Here is a 12,940-nt window from a genome sequence, read left to right on the forward strand (position 1 = left end):
AAACCGGTTCATCTGTACCATTTTTCTAGGTTCCACATACATGCGTTCATATACGATATTTGTTTTTCTCTTTCTGACTTACTTCACTCTGTATGACAGTCTCTAGATCCATCCACGTCTCAACAAATGACTCAATTTCGTTCCTTTTTATGGCTGAGTAATATTCCATTGTATGTATGTACCACTTCTTCTTTATTCATTCATCTGTCTATGGGCATTTAGGTTGCTTCCATGACCTGGCTATTGTAAATAGTGCTGCAATGAACATTGGGGTGCATGTGTCTTTTTGAATTACGGTTTTCTTTGGATATATGCCCAGTAGTGGGATTGCTGGGTCATATGGTAATTCTATTTTTAGTTTTTTAAGGAACCTCCATATTGTTCTCCATAGTGGCTGTATCAATTTACATTCCCACCAACAGTGCAAGAGGGTTCCCTTTTCTCCACACCCTCTCCAGCATTTGTTGTTTGTAGATTTTCTGATGATGCCCATTCTAACTGGTGTGAGGTGATACCTCATTGTAGTTTTGATTTGCATTTCTCTAATAATTAGTGATGTTGAGCATCTTTTCATGTGCTTCTTGGCCATCTGTATGTCTTCTTTGGAGAAATGTCTATTTAGGTCTTCTGCCCATTTTTGGATTGGGTTGTTTGTTTCTTTAATATTGAGCTGAATGAGCTGTTTATATAGTTTGGAGATTAATCCTTTGTTGATTCGTTTGCAAATATTTTCTCCCATTCTGAGGGTTGTCTTTTCGTCTTGTTTATGGTTTCCTTTGCTATGCAAAAGCTTTGAAGTTTCATTAGGTCCCATTTGTTTATTTTTGTTTTTATTTCCATTACTCTAGGAGGTGGATCAAAAAAGATCTTGCTGTGATTTATGTCAAAGAGTGTTCTTCCTATGTTTCCCTCTAAGAGTTTTATAGTGTCCAGTCTTACATTTAGGTCTCGAATCCATTTTGAGTTTATTTTTGTGTATGGTGTTAGGGAGTATTCTAATTTCATTCTTTTACATGTAGCTGTCCAGTTTTCCCAGCACCACTTATTGAAGAGACTGTCTTTTCTCCATTGTATATTCTTGCCTCCTTTGTCATAGATTAGTTGACCATAGGTGCGTGGGTTTATCTCTGGGCTTTCTATCTTGTTCCATTGATCTATGTTTCTGTTTTTGTGCCAGTACCATATTGTCTTGATTACTGTAGCTTTGTAGTATAGTCTGAAGTCAGGGAGTCTGATTCCTCCAGCTCCGTTTTTGTCCCTCAAGACTGCTTTGGCTATTCGGGGTCTTTTGTGTCTCCATACAAATTTTAAGATGATTTGTTCTAGTTCCGTAAAAAATGCCATTGGTAACTTGATAGGGATTGCATTGAATCTGTAGATTGCTTTGGGTAGTATAGTCATTTTCACAATATTGATTCTTCCAATCCAAGAACATGGTATATCTCTCCATCTGTTTGTATCATCTTTAATTTCTTTCATCAGTGTCTTATAGTTTTCTGCATACAGGTCTTTTGTCTCCCTAGGTAGGTTTATTCCTAGGTATTTTATTCTTTTTGTTGCAATGGTAAATGGGAGTGTTTCCATAATTTCTCTTTCAGATTTTTCATCATTAGTGTATAGGAATGCAAGAGATTTCTGTGCATTAATTTTGTATCCTGCAACTTTACCAAATTCATTGATTAGCTCTCGTAGTTTTCTGGTGGCATTTTTAGGATTCTGTATGTATAGTATCATGTCATCTGCAAACAGTGACAGTTTTACTTCTTCTTTTCCAATTTGTATTCCTTTTATTTCTTTTTCTTCTCTGATTGCCGTGGCTAGGACTTCCAAAACTATGTTGAATAATAGTGGTGAGAGTGGACATCCTTGTCTCGTTCCTGATCTTAGAGGAAATGCTTTCAGTTTTTCACCATTGAGAATGATGTTGGCTGTGGGTTTGTCATATATGGCCTTTATTATGTTGAGGTAGGTTCCCTCTATGCCCACTTTCTGGAGAGTTTTTATCATAAATGGGTGTTGAATTTTGTCAGAAGCTTTTTCTGCATCTATTGAGATGATCATATGGTTTTTATTCTTCAATTTGTTAATATGGTGTATCACATTGATTGATTTGTGTATATTGAAGAATCCTTGCATTCCTGGGATAAATCCCACTTGATCGTGGTGTATGATCCTTTTAATGTGTTGTTGGATTCTGTTTGCTGGTATTTTGTTGAGGATTTTTGCATCTATATTCATCAGTGATATTGGTCTGGAATTTTCTTTTTTTGTAGTATCTTTGTCTGGTTTTGGTATCAGGGTGATGGTGGCCTCATAGAATGAGTTTGGGAGTGTTCCTTCCTCTGCAATTTTTTGGAAGAGTTTGAGAAGGATTGGTGTTAGCTCTTCTCTAAATGTTTGATAGAATTCACCTGTGAAGCCATCTGGTCCTGGACTTTTGTTTGTTGGAAGATTTTTAATCCCAGTTTCAATTTCATTACTTGTGATTGGTCTGTTCATATGTTCTGTTTCTTCCTGGTTCAGTCTTGGAAGGTTATACCTTTCTACGAATTTGTCCATTTCTTCCAGGTTGTCCATTTTATTGGCATAGAGTTGCTTGTAGTAGTCTCTTAGGATGCTTTGTATTTCTGTGGTGTCTGTTGTAACTTCTCCTTTTTCATTTCTAGTTTTATTGATTTGAGTCCTCTCCCTCTTTTTCTTGATGAGTCTGGCTAATGGCTTATCAATTTTGTTTATCTTCTCAAAGAACCAGCTTTTAGTTTTATTGATCTTTGCTATTGTTTTCTTTGTTTCTATTTCATTTATTTCTGCTCTGATCTTTGATTTCTTTCCTTCTGCAAACTTTGGATTTTGTTTGTTCTTCTTTCTCTAGTTCCTTTAGGTGTAAGTTTAGATTTTTTACTTGAGATTTTTCTTGTTTCTTTAGGTAGGCTTGTATAGCTATAAACTTCCCTCTTAGAACTGCTTTTGCTGCATCCCATAGGTTTTGGCTCGTCGTGTTTTCATTGTCATTTGTCTCTAGGTATTTTTTGATTTCCTCTTTGATTTCTTCAGTGATCTCTTGGTTACTTAGTAACGTATTGTTTAGCCTCCACGTGTTTGTGTCTTTTACGTTTTTTTCCCTGTAATTCATTTCTAATCTCATAGCGTTGTGGTCAGAAAAGATGCTTGATATGATTTCAATTTTCTTAAATTTACTGAGGCTTGATTTGTGACCCAAGATGTGATCTATCCTGGAGAATGTTCCCTGCGCACTTGAGAAGAAAGTGTAATCTGCTGTTTTTGGATGGAATGTCCTATAAATATCAATTAAATCTATCTGGTCTATTGTGTCATTTAAAGCTTCTGTTTCCTTATTTATTTTCATTTTGGATGATCTGTCCATTGGTGTAAGTGAGGCATTAAAGTCCCCTACTATTATTGTGTTACTGTCGATTTCCTCTTTTATAGCTGTTAGCAGTTGCCTTATGTATTGAGGTGCTCCTATGTTGGGTGCATATATATTTATAATTGTTATATCTTCTTCTTGGATTGATCCCTTGATCATTATGTAGTGTCCTTCCTTGTCTCTTGTAACAGTCTTTATTTTAAAGTCTATTTTATCTGATATGAGTATAGCTACTCTAGCTTTCTTTTGATTTCCATTTGCATGGAATATCTTTTTCCATCCCCTCACTTTCAGTCTGTATGTGTCCCTAGGTCTGAAGTGGGTCTCTTGTAGACAGCATATATATGGGTCTTGTTTTTGTATCCATTCAGCAAGCCTGTGTCTTGTGGTTGGAGCATTTAATCCATTCACGTTTAAGGTAATTATCGATATGTATGTTTGTATGACCATTTTCTTAATTGTTTTGCATTTGTTTTTGTAGGTCCTTTTCTTCTCTTGTGTTTTCCACTTAGAGAAGTTCCTTTAGCATTTGTTGTAGAGCTGGTTTGGTGGTGCTGAATTCTCTTAGCTTTTGCTTGTCTGTAAAGCTTTTGATTTCTCCATCAAATCTAAATGAGATCCTTGCTGGGTAGAGTAATCTTGGTTGTAGGTTCTTCCCTTTCATCACTTTAACTATATTATGCCACTCCCTTCTGGCTTGTAGAGTTTCTGCTGAGAAATCAGCTGTTAACCTTATGGGAGTTCCCTTGTATGTTATTTGTCATTTTTCCCTTGCTGCTTTCAATGATTTTTCTTTGTCTTTAATTTTTGCCAATTTGATTACTATGTGTCTCGGCGTGTTTCTCCTTGGGTTTATCCTGTATGGGACTCTCTGCGCTTCCTGGACTTGGGTGGCTATTTCCTTTCCCATGTTAGGGAAGTTTTCGACTATAATCTCTTCAAATATTTTCTCTGGTCCTTTCTCTCTCTCTTCTCCTTCTGGGACCCCTATAATGCAAATGTTGTTGCGTTTAATGTTGTCCCAGAGGTCTCTTAGGCTGTCTTCATTTCTTTTCATTCTTTTTTCTTTATTCTGTTCCGCAGCAGTGAATTCCACCATTCTGTCTTCCAGGTCACTTATCCGTTCTTCCTCAGTTATTCTGCTATTGATTCCTTCTAGTGTAGTTTTCATTTCAGTTATTGTATTGTTCATCTCTGTTTGTTTGTTCTTTAATTCTTCTAGGTCTTTCTTAAACATTTCTTGCATCTTCTCGATCTTTGCCTCCATTCTTATTCCGAGGTCCTGGATCATCTTCAGTATCATTGTTCTGAATTCTTTTTCTGGAAGGTTGCCTATCTCCACTTCATTTAGTTGTTTTTCTGGGGTTTTATCTTGTTCCTTCATCTGGTATATAGCCCTCTGCCTTTTCATCTTGTCTATCTTTCTGTGAATGTGGTTTTTATTCCACAGGCTGCAGGATTATAGTTTTTCTTGCTTCTGCTGTCTGCCCTCTGGTGGTTGAGGCTATCTAAGAGGCTTGATGGGAGGCTCTGGTGGTGGGTAGAGCTGACTGTTGCTGTGTTGGAAGGGTAGACTTCTTGAAAAATAATGCATAACATACAGGGAAAAAATAAATCTTGATCCCTAAGTCCACCTAAAACAACTGTCAATTCTAAATGTATTGCAGATGTAAATGTAAGGCCAGGGTAATTTTCCTTTAAAATCCAGTCTTAAATCCAGAAACTTTGACCCCACATCTAGTATTCTTTTTTAATAATAGTGCTTCCTGTGAGCCCTGAGAGATACCTTACACAGAAAAACTAGACAAAGAAAGGTCAACAAAGAAAAAGCAGCACAGGCAAAGAATAATTCAAAAGAGAATACATACAGTGAAATTTAAAACCTAAAAAAAGTGATTTATCCTAGCTAAGCAGATAGCCCGTGGAAACAGGGTTTTTTCCTAGCTGGTTACAATGAATTCTTTAACATGAATAATCTGTTATTCACATTTCCTCTAGATTCTGGTTGTGAAACCTCCCCTCCCCTGTCTTTTTAAAATACCTTCATTTTGGTTCTAGGCATTCAAAGTAAAGAGAAAAGAGTTGGCCTGAGCTGTTTTTACTATGAAAACTGTCAACAAAGTTGGGGAACATAGGATAAATTTATGTTTAAATGGTATATTAGTTACATTTTATTCAATAAAATAAAGTGTTCCATAAAATTTCAGGTGAAATATTCTAAATTTAAAGCAATGGATCTAAGTGCTAACCTGGAAGAAGTATAATAACAGGGAAAATAGTGTTTATTGTATTTTTTTTAGAGGTACCCCACCTTAAAAGTTATCAAGATGATGAAGAAAGATATATTGAGCATATTATTTGAGAAAGTAACCAATAACTCTTTGAAATTTATTCCAAGTTTCTTGACTTTGTGGACACCTTGTACAATAAAAGAGTTTCCAACAATTATTAGCATTTTTCTATTTCACTTAAGTAGCAACACGCAAATGACTTAAGATTATTTTGGTCTATATTAGGTGCCTCTCTTATTTGATGGTTTTCTTTGATCTTTATCTTGCTGATTTGCCACCGAAGGAGGACATCAACCATGGTGGTTGTAGCCTAGTTTCACAGTGTAGCTTTGGTAAGTAGTTATTCCCAGAAATCTGATATCTGTTGCTTCCACCCCCTCACCAATTCTGTGATCCACTTAATACTCTGTAATACATGACTTCCTACTTATATTCGTTAGAGTAGATTTTGTTCTCTGTGACTGAATTTCTCTCACAGTGATCCTTTTAGAATGAAAGCACTTTAGGTCGGGACTTCCCTGACGGTCCAGTGGTTAAGAATCGTGCTTCCACTGTAGGGGGTACAGGTTCGACCCCTGGTTGGGAAACTTAAGATCCTGCATGCTGCGCAGTGCAGCCAAAAAAAAAAAAAAAATTAAATTAAAAAATAAAATGTTTTAAAAAAAGCACTTCAGGTCAGTTGTATTCAAATAATACTTCTTAGGCTGGACTTTGAAAAAGAGTCATCAAAAAGAGAATAATTCTCATGGTGTACTTAAATTTTGGTGGTGGTGTTTATATAGTAGAACATATGAGGGTAGTAAGTGTGTTTGGCATCTGGGATAAAGATGTATGATCATGAGCTATTTCTGCTGCACAGTCCCTCCCATACCAATACGTCTACTCCAGTGGGGACTCTAAGCCCTAGACTCGTACCATTTTTTCATTCTCCATCATGAAAGTCTTTAATTTTCCTTAACTAAGTTAGATTCTGTTATCCATAATTAATCCCTCTCTTTATCTCTCCTCCTCTGAATTCCCCTGGAAAACCCCCAAACTTCAGTCAAACCCCACTCAGTTTAATCCAGTTAAACTCTTCCCCTACTCCAGTACTTCTCTGCTCTGGCTGCACATTAGAATCACCTGTGTATCTTTAAAAGTCTGCTGGACTCTCATCCCAAACCAGATTAATCAGAATGGGGTGGGGGGAGAGGACCTGAGATATGAGTTAAGTTTTAAAAGCTCCCCAGGTGATTCTAATTGTAGCCCCAGAGTGGCGAATCACTGGTCTAATTTATGTCTGTGGCCCAATAGATGAATGTGGCAGAAGAAAACCACCCAATCATCTTGACTATCTCACTTTAATCTCATGACCAGTGGGGTCTTATTTTAAATTCTTCAAGATGACTTTCACTTCTTTTTCCTTTACCTTCTTTCATTCCTTAATCTCAGCTGATAACCTTTATAATTTATTAAGAAAATAATATTTGTTTCATGCTTAATTGCTAAATACTAATGCTCTACATGTTGTCAAGCATTAACTCATTTAGTTTTCTCAACTCTCTGAAGTAGATGCTGCAAAATAGCCCCATCTTCAAGATAAGGAAACTGAGAAACAGTCCCCTAGCTGGTACTTGAAGAAATTTGCCTCTGAACCCCATCAGGCTGATTCCAGAATCCAGCTGTCACCCACCTCACAATACTACCTCCCATTGTATGCTGAAACAGAGAAAAGAACTACCTTTGTTTCCTTCTATCTCATTTACCCATTAATCTGAGCCTTCACTCATGTCTTCTGCCTTCCCCCCTTTTGAAGCAGGTGACTGTGTACTCCCATCTAAAGACATGCTTCCCATTTCACCTCCAAACTCAAGGACTTGTCACCTGTAATGACCCCCTCTCCCTTAAGCATAATCACTTTTACCCCTCATGCCAGGATCATTCCCATCAGGCTGCAAACATGCTCCAACGTCTCCTCTTGCATCAATTCCGGTCTTCCAAGAAGCAGATTCCAAGACAGAGCTAGATATGCAAAAAATGTATTGGAACATTTTCCTCACAGAGCACCTGTGAGAGAACATGGGGAGAAGATTGGGAGAGTCATCTGATTGTGATGCAGATTTGACCCCAGTAAAGGTGAGAGAGAAAGAAGGAAGAAAGGAGGGAGGGACAAAGAAAGGTCTTGGATTGAATTGCAACTCCAAGAAAGTTTTGGCAATACTCAGAGGGAGTCCTTAGACCAAAGTCACTAGTCAGAGGAGTCCTCTGTCTTGGAGGGACATGCCTATCTTGTTCTCCCTGCTGCTTCTGGTCACTGGCTGTGAGCAGCCCGTGGAACTGTATAGTCTTGCTGTGATTGTGGAGGGAAGATTTTCAGACCACAGTACCTGGGACCACAGTCAATTATGTTCTTCACCGTAGGAGATTTAATAGGCACATTTCCATGGTCACCACACCCCTTTTAACTTCTTCATTCTGTGGTCTCCTCTAGCTACCATCCCATTTGTCTGCTCTTCTTTCCAGTAAAACTCTTTAAAAGAGTTGCTTATACTTACTTTCTGTTTCCTTATCTTATATATCTTATATTGTCTCCTTAACTAACTCCAGCCAGGTTTTGTCGTTCCTCTCCACTGTCTCAATGACTGTTTTCCTCTTCTTCCATTTAGCTGGAATACAGCCATGCAGAGTAAAGGCTGGAAATTTCCCAAATTTCCTTGCAGTTAGGTGTGGCCATGGAACCAGGTACTGGCCAAAGGAATGTGAGCAGAAGTGATGAGTGCTATTTCCCAGCTATGCCCTCCTCTTCTCCTGTCTCCCTTCCTTCTCTCTGGCATGGGGATGCTGTGGTAAGCCATCTCAGGCCATGCATTTAATGTTTATAACCCTGAGGGCTGCTGGCATAGCAAGAGAGAAGGAGCTTGCATCCCTGCTAAATTTATAGGGCTGCAGTGACAACTAGGACTTCATGTAATAAGAAGTAGGCTTCTATCCCGTTTTAGCTAATTTTATTTTGGGTCTCTGGCTTTGTCTACTTACGTCTATCTATGGACCCATCCACTTCATAAGCAAGTCCTGCAGACACCGGCTCTGAAATACATCTTGAATTTGACTGCTTTGCCCCACCACTTTGACCCAGTGTACCATCATCTTTCCCTGGATGCTGAAACAGCCTTGAACTGGTCTTGTTTCTTCTATTCTTGACCTTTAGAGTTTATTTTCCGACTCTATAGGTCAAGAGAATAATTTTTAAAAGTAGATTATATCACCTCCTACTTAAAATCTTCCAGTGACATTTGTCAGTGCCTGTCATCAAAAGACCACCAGGAACATGCCTAAGGTAGAACAAGTTGGGTTTATTGCTTGTGACTGTACACCATGGGGAGCCATAAAGTGTCTGAGTAAGAGGGTGTTAGAAGGGACTTCATTATAGGATTTGGGCTTGTGTTGATGATTTTGGGTAGTGCTTAAGGAAGGAGGTTTAAGTCTATGATTAGATATATTAATAAATCTCATCTATTTTAAAGGATGGAAAATGAGAACAAAGCTAAACTTGAAATTGATTAAAAGAAAAAAGCAGATGCTCATATAAGCCATGACAGGGTCATTTTTGTGATTTATGCAGTGTTCGTATTTTTCTGTGTTTTGTCATGATTTCAGAGTGATCCTGTTTTTGTCTTTATCCATCATGACCACAAATTAGCCTTGTCTGACGTTAATGTTCTGAGAAATTGTTGATGTTCCACAGACCACCACAGCCTAACTGAGTGCCAGGGGCTGCTTGTCTCTTTCTTACTTCCCAGTCCACTTAGAGTAAAATTCAGATTCCTTACCATGGTCATCAAGGTCCTACAAGACCTAGTTCCTCCCTAATTTCCAAACTCATCTCCTACCACATAGTCACTACAGTCCCATAACACTGGTCCTTTTTTAGTTTCTTGAATGCTTCAAGCTTTTTCTCCCCCTGGGACCTTTACATTTGTGTTTACTTCTCCCTGGAGCAGTCTTTTCCCAAGGGTCCTTTCTTAAATATTACTTCCTCAAGGTGACCTTCCCTCATTTTCTCCTTTTCTACTCCCCCAAGACACTTTATATCATTTCTCTGTTTTATTTTCCTTATTAAACTTTATTGTGTACCTGTTGATTTTCTGCCTTCCCTGGTAGACTGAAAGATCCATGACAGAAGGAATCTGGTCTTTGTTGTTCACCAAAGTATACCCTTGGTGCTTATCACATCGTTTTTCACATGAAGGGATCTCAATAAATGTTTGTGGAGTAAAGACACACTCAGCCTTGAGGGACGGGTGGAGGGTGAGTAAGTCAGCAATTATAGCATGGTGTGCAGATGTGCATTGGACTTCTTAGGGAAGAGACAGGCCCAAATTGTTGGAGGTCTGTTGCCAGAACACAAGTGCTTTTGAGGAATCTGTTGTCTCCTGTTGAGCCATATGCTTGCTGTGATCTTGATTTGTCCAAGAATGAGGTTGTTCAAGAGGCACCCTTGGCTCTAGCAATTTACTTTCTCCAAGAACATGTACCACTTATACTTCTGAAACGAGAGGGCCTGACGGGGTTGGTTTGCTATCACCCAATACAAAGCCTCCTTACTGGCCAGAAAACGTTGGCCACCTTCATTTCCAATACACCCACCAGGGGTCACAACTCAAATGTCTGCAGGGACTAGGCAGGCATCTTATATGAAGTAAATTGGGTTGTTTTCTTATGGCAGCTTAAGAAGAACTCTTTTGATACAGACCTACATCTAGGACAATTCTCTACGTCTGTATGCATACACACCCTCTCCCATGTTTCATGAAACATATACCCTCTTGGTCTCTCTTGTTATCCCACTTTTGATGGAGCATGAGCTCAAGTAGTTTTGTTTGTTGGTTTGTTTTGGGTTTTTCTGGTCTTTACCTTAAAAAAAACAGTAGTGTATACCTAATGATAAATGGCAGTTGAGACTTGGCATCAGTACTGGGGGAGAAGAGGGAGTGCTGGGGACTGACTGACTAGAGTGCGTGCTCTGGCGAAAGAACAGCAACTGAAGTCACTTCCACGTCATTTCTACCTTCTGGAAATGCAGACCGTAATTGCCAGATCTTCACATTTATTTCAAGAAAAACTAGAAGTTTAGGTGAAATTCCTCAACTGTTAATTGTTGGCATTTATTAAAAAAATTGAATGCTGTGAGAATAAAATGTGCTTGTTAAACAAATCCGTCATCATCCAGATTTGGCTTTTGGACTTCTGGGGCTGGACCTCTGTTAAATGTAGATGAGGGATCAGTCAGTGCTAATCAGACATGAACAAGGAACAGGGTTGACACCACTGTGTACACACTATGAATTTTGGCGGCTTCGCTTAGAGTTTCTGGACAGAACAAGCAGTTAAAGAGTAAGGATAGCAGTTCATGAGAATGGGCTGCTGCGTTTTCCCAGGAGTGTTGTCTGACTGGAGGAGAAATTGGGAGGTAAGGGGTGGCTACAAAGGATGTCTTCCCAGCACAGCTTATTCTAGAGAGGAAGAAGGGGTGGTGGTATTCAAGGAAGGACGAGAGCACACAGAGATGTGAGAACTTGCGGCACTTTCAGAGGACTTCAAACAGTACCATGCGGCAAGACAGCACCTCTGCCCTGTGGTGCCATGGGGTATAGAGGGATTTGTGTGTGTGCGTGTGTGGTACAGGGAGGTGTGAGTGTAAGAAGGGGCAGTGCAAGAGGCAGGAAATGAAGCTGTAGAGGAGAGCTAGAATCTGATCACGAGGGGTCTGTACAATGTTCTTAGGAGTTACCTCGTATCCTAAAGGGTGTGGAGGATGCACTGAGAGTTGTTATCTAGGGCCTTGACTTCTTGGTCCTGCAGTTTAGACAGATCCCCCTGGCAGCCCTGTGGAATGTTAATTAGCAGTAAGGCTTGGTGGTATTAACATTTAATGGAACAGAGTGGATCCTTTTAAGCAGGAGAGCTTTTGATCCTCCCTCATCTCCGATCTCCACTCCCACATTCACTTCTAGAGAATTGAGGGTTACCTTAAGGTGCATTATTTGCACGCCTCCTCATCTGCAGGTTGTCTTTGTTGTTGGTGTTGCTTGCTCCCTCTGGTGCAGCTGTGGTTACTCCTGGGCACTCATGTCTTCTTACCCTGAGCCTTTCTGGTCTTGATAGGCACCTGGAGTTTCCTCCAGTAAGTAAAAGTTAGGTAAGTACAAGTTTTAGCTCTAAACTATTTGAACTGCTTAGAACGTGCTCATAGAAGCTATTTGCCACGTCTGTTACAAGTAACACAAGAAGGGATAATGATAAAAATGTTGACTTACACTATGGAGGCTGCAGTTCCCAAAGGCCTCCACATGGGGGACACCAGTGAAAGGGGGCTGGGAGATCCTTGACATTTACCTACTGACCTGCCAGTTCTCCTTCCAGGCAGATGTCTCCCTACCCTGGGCCCAGGTGTCCTCTGGCTGAGAGTCAGGGAGATACCCAGGGATGGGGGCCCATCCTCTTAAACTATAGGGGACAAGCTGGGAGGCACCATAGTGACCCCAGTGGTGCCCACTGAAGGCTTCCCAAGGCAGAAGTGGGAGGAGGGCATTTCAGGCACTTGAGGCAGTGACTTTAGTAACTCACCATTTCTATATTTAATAATCATTACAGCTATACTAGCGAATTGTAACAAAATCTCAGACCTGAATCTACGATTCTGAGAAAGATGGACCGTGACATCTTCCCCCTATGCTGTGCCTTAGGGAAAGAGATTTCTGTGATTTCTCTAAACATGGGTCCAGATGGATTTCTTTGGTCTGCACTTGAGGCTTTGCATGACACTTTAATGTGGCATATCTTGATTTCACAAAGGTAGTAAAATCTGCCAAGTTACCAAAAACCTGCTTTGTTTATCTTTTCTAGCTTGTTTTGAGAGTTTGAGGCAGCCACAGTTGCTTGGGTAAAGCATCCTGGAAGTAACATGGTGAAGAGATTGAAAGGAGGCAAAACTGGAGGCAAAGAGCTCAAGTCCAAGTTTCAGATGAGGTGGAACTTGGCAAGGTAATGCTATGGAGCAGAGGGCAGATCCGAGAGCTGTTTTTGAGATAACCATTTGCAGTGAAAGGGAGGGTGAAGTGGAGGGTGATGATACCACTCGTAGGCAGTCATAATGGTTGACAGCTATAATAAGGAGTCTCACCCCTCTGGGCTCTGTTTACTTATTAACAGAAATGGGGATCATAATGGTGCCTACGTCATATGGCTACTTTGAGGATTAAATGAGATAATGCATGTAAAG

Source organism: Eubalaena glacialis, chromosome 4, assembly GCF_028564815.1.
Source record: "Eubalaena glacialis isolate mEubGla1 chromosome 4, mEubGla1.1.hap2.+ XY, whole genome shotgun sequence".
Taxonomy (NCBI): Eukaryota; Metazoa; Chordata; class Mammalia; order Artiodactyla; family Balaenidae; genus Eubalaena; species Eubalaena glacialis.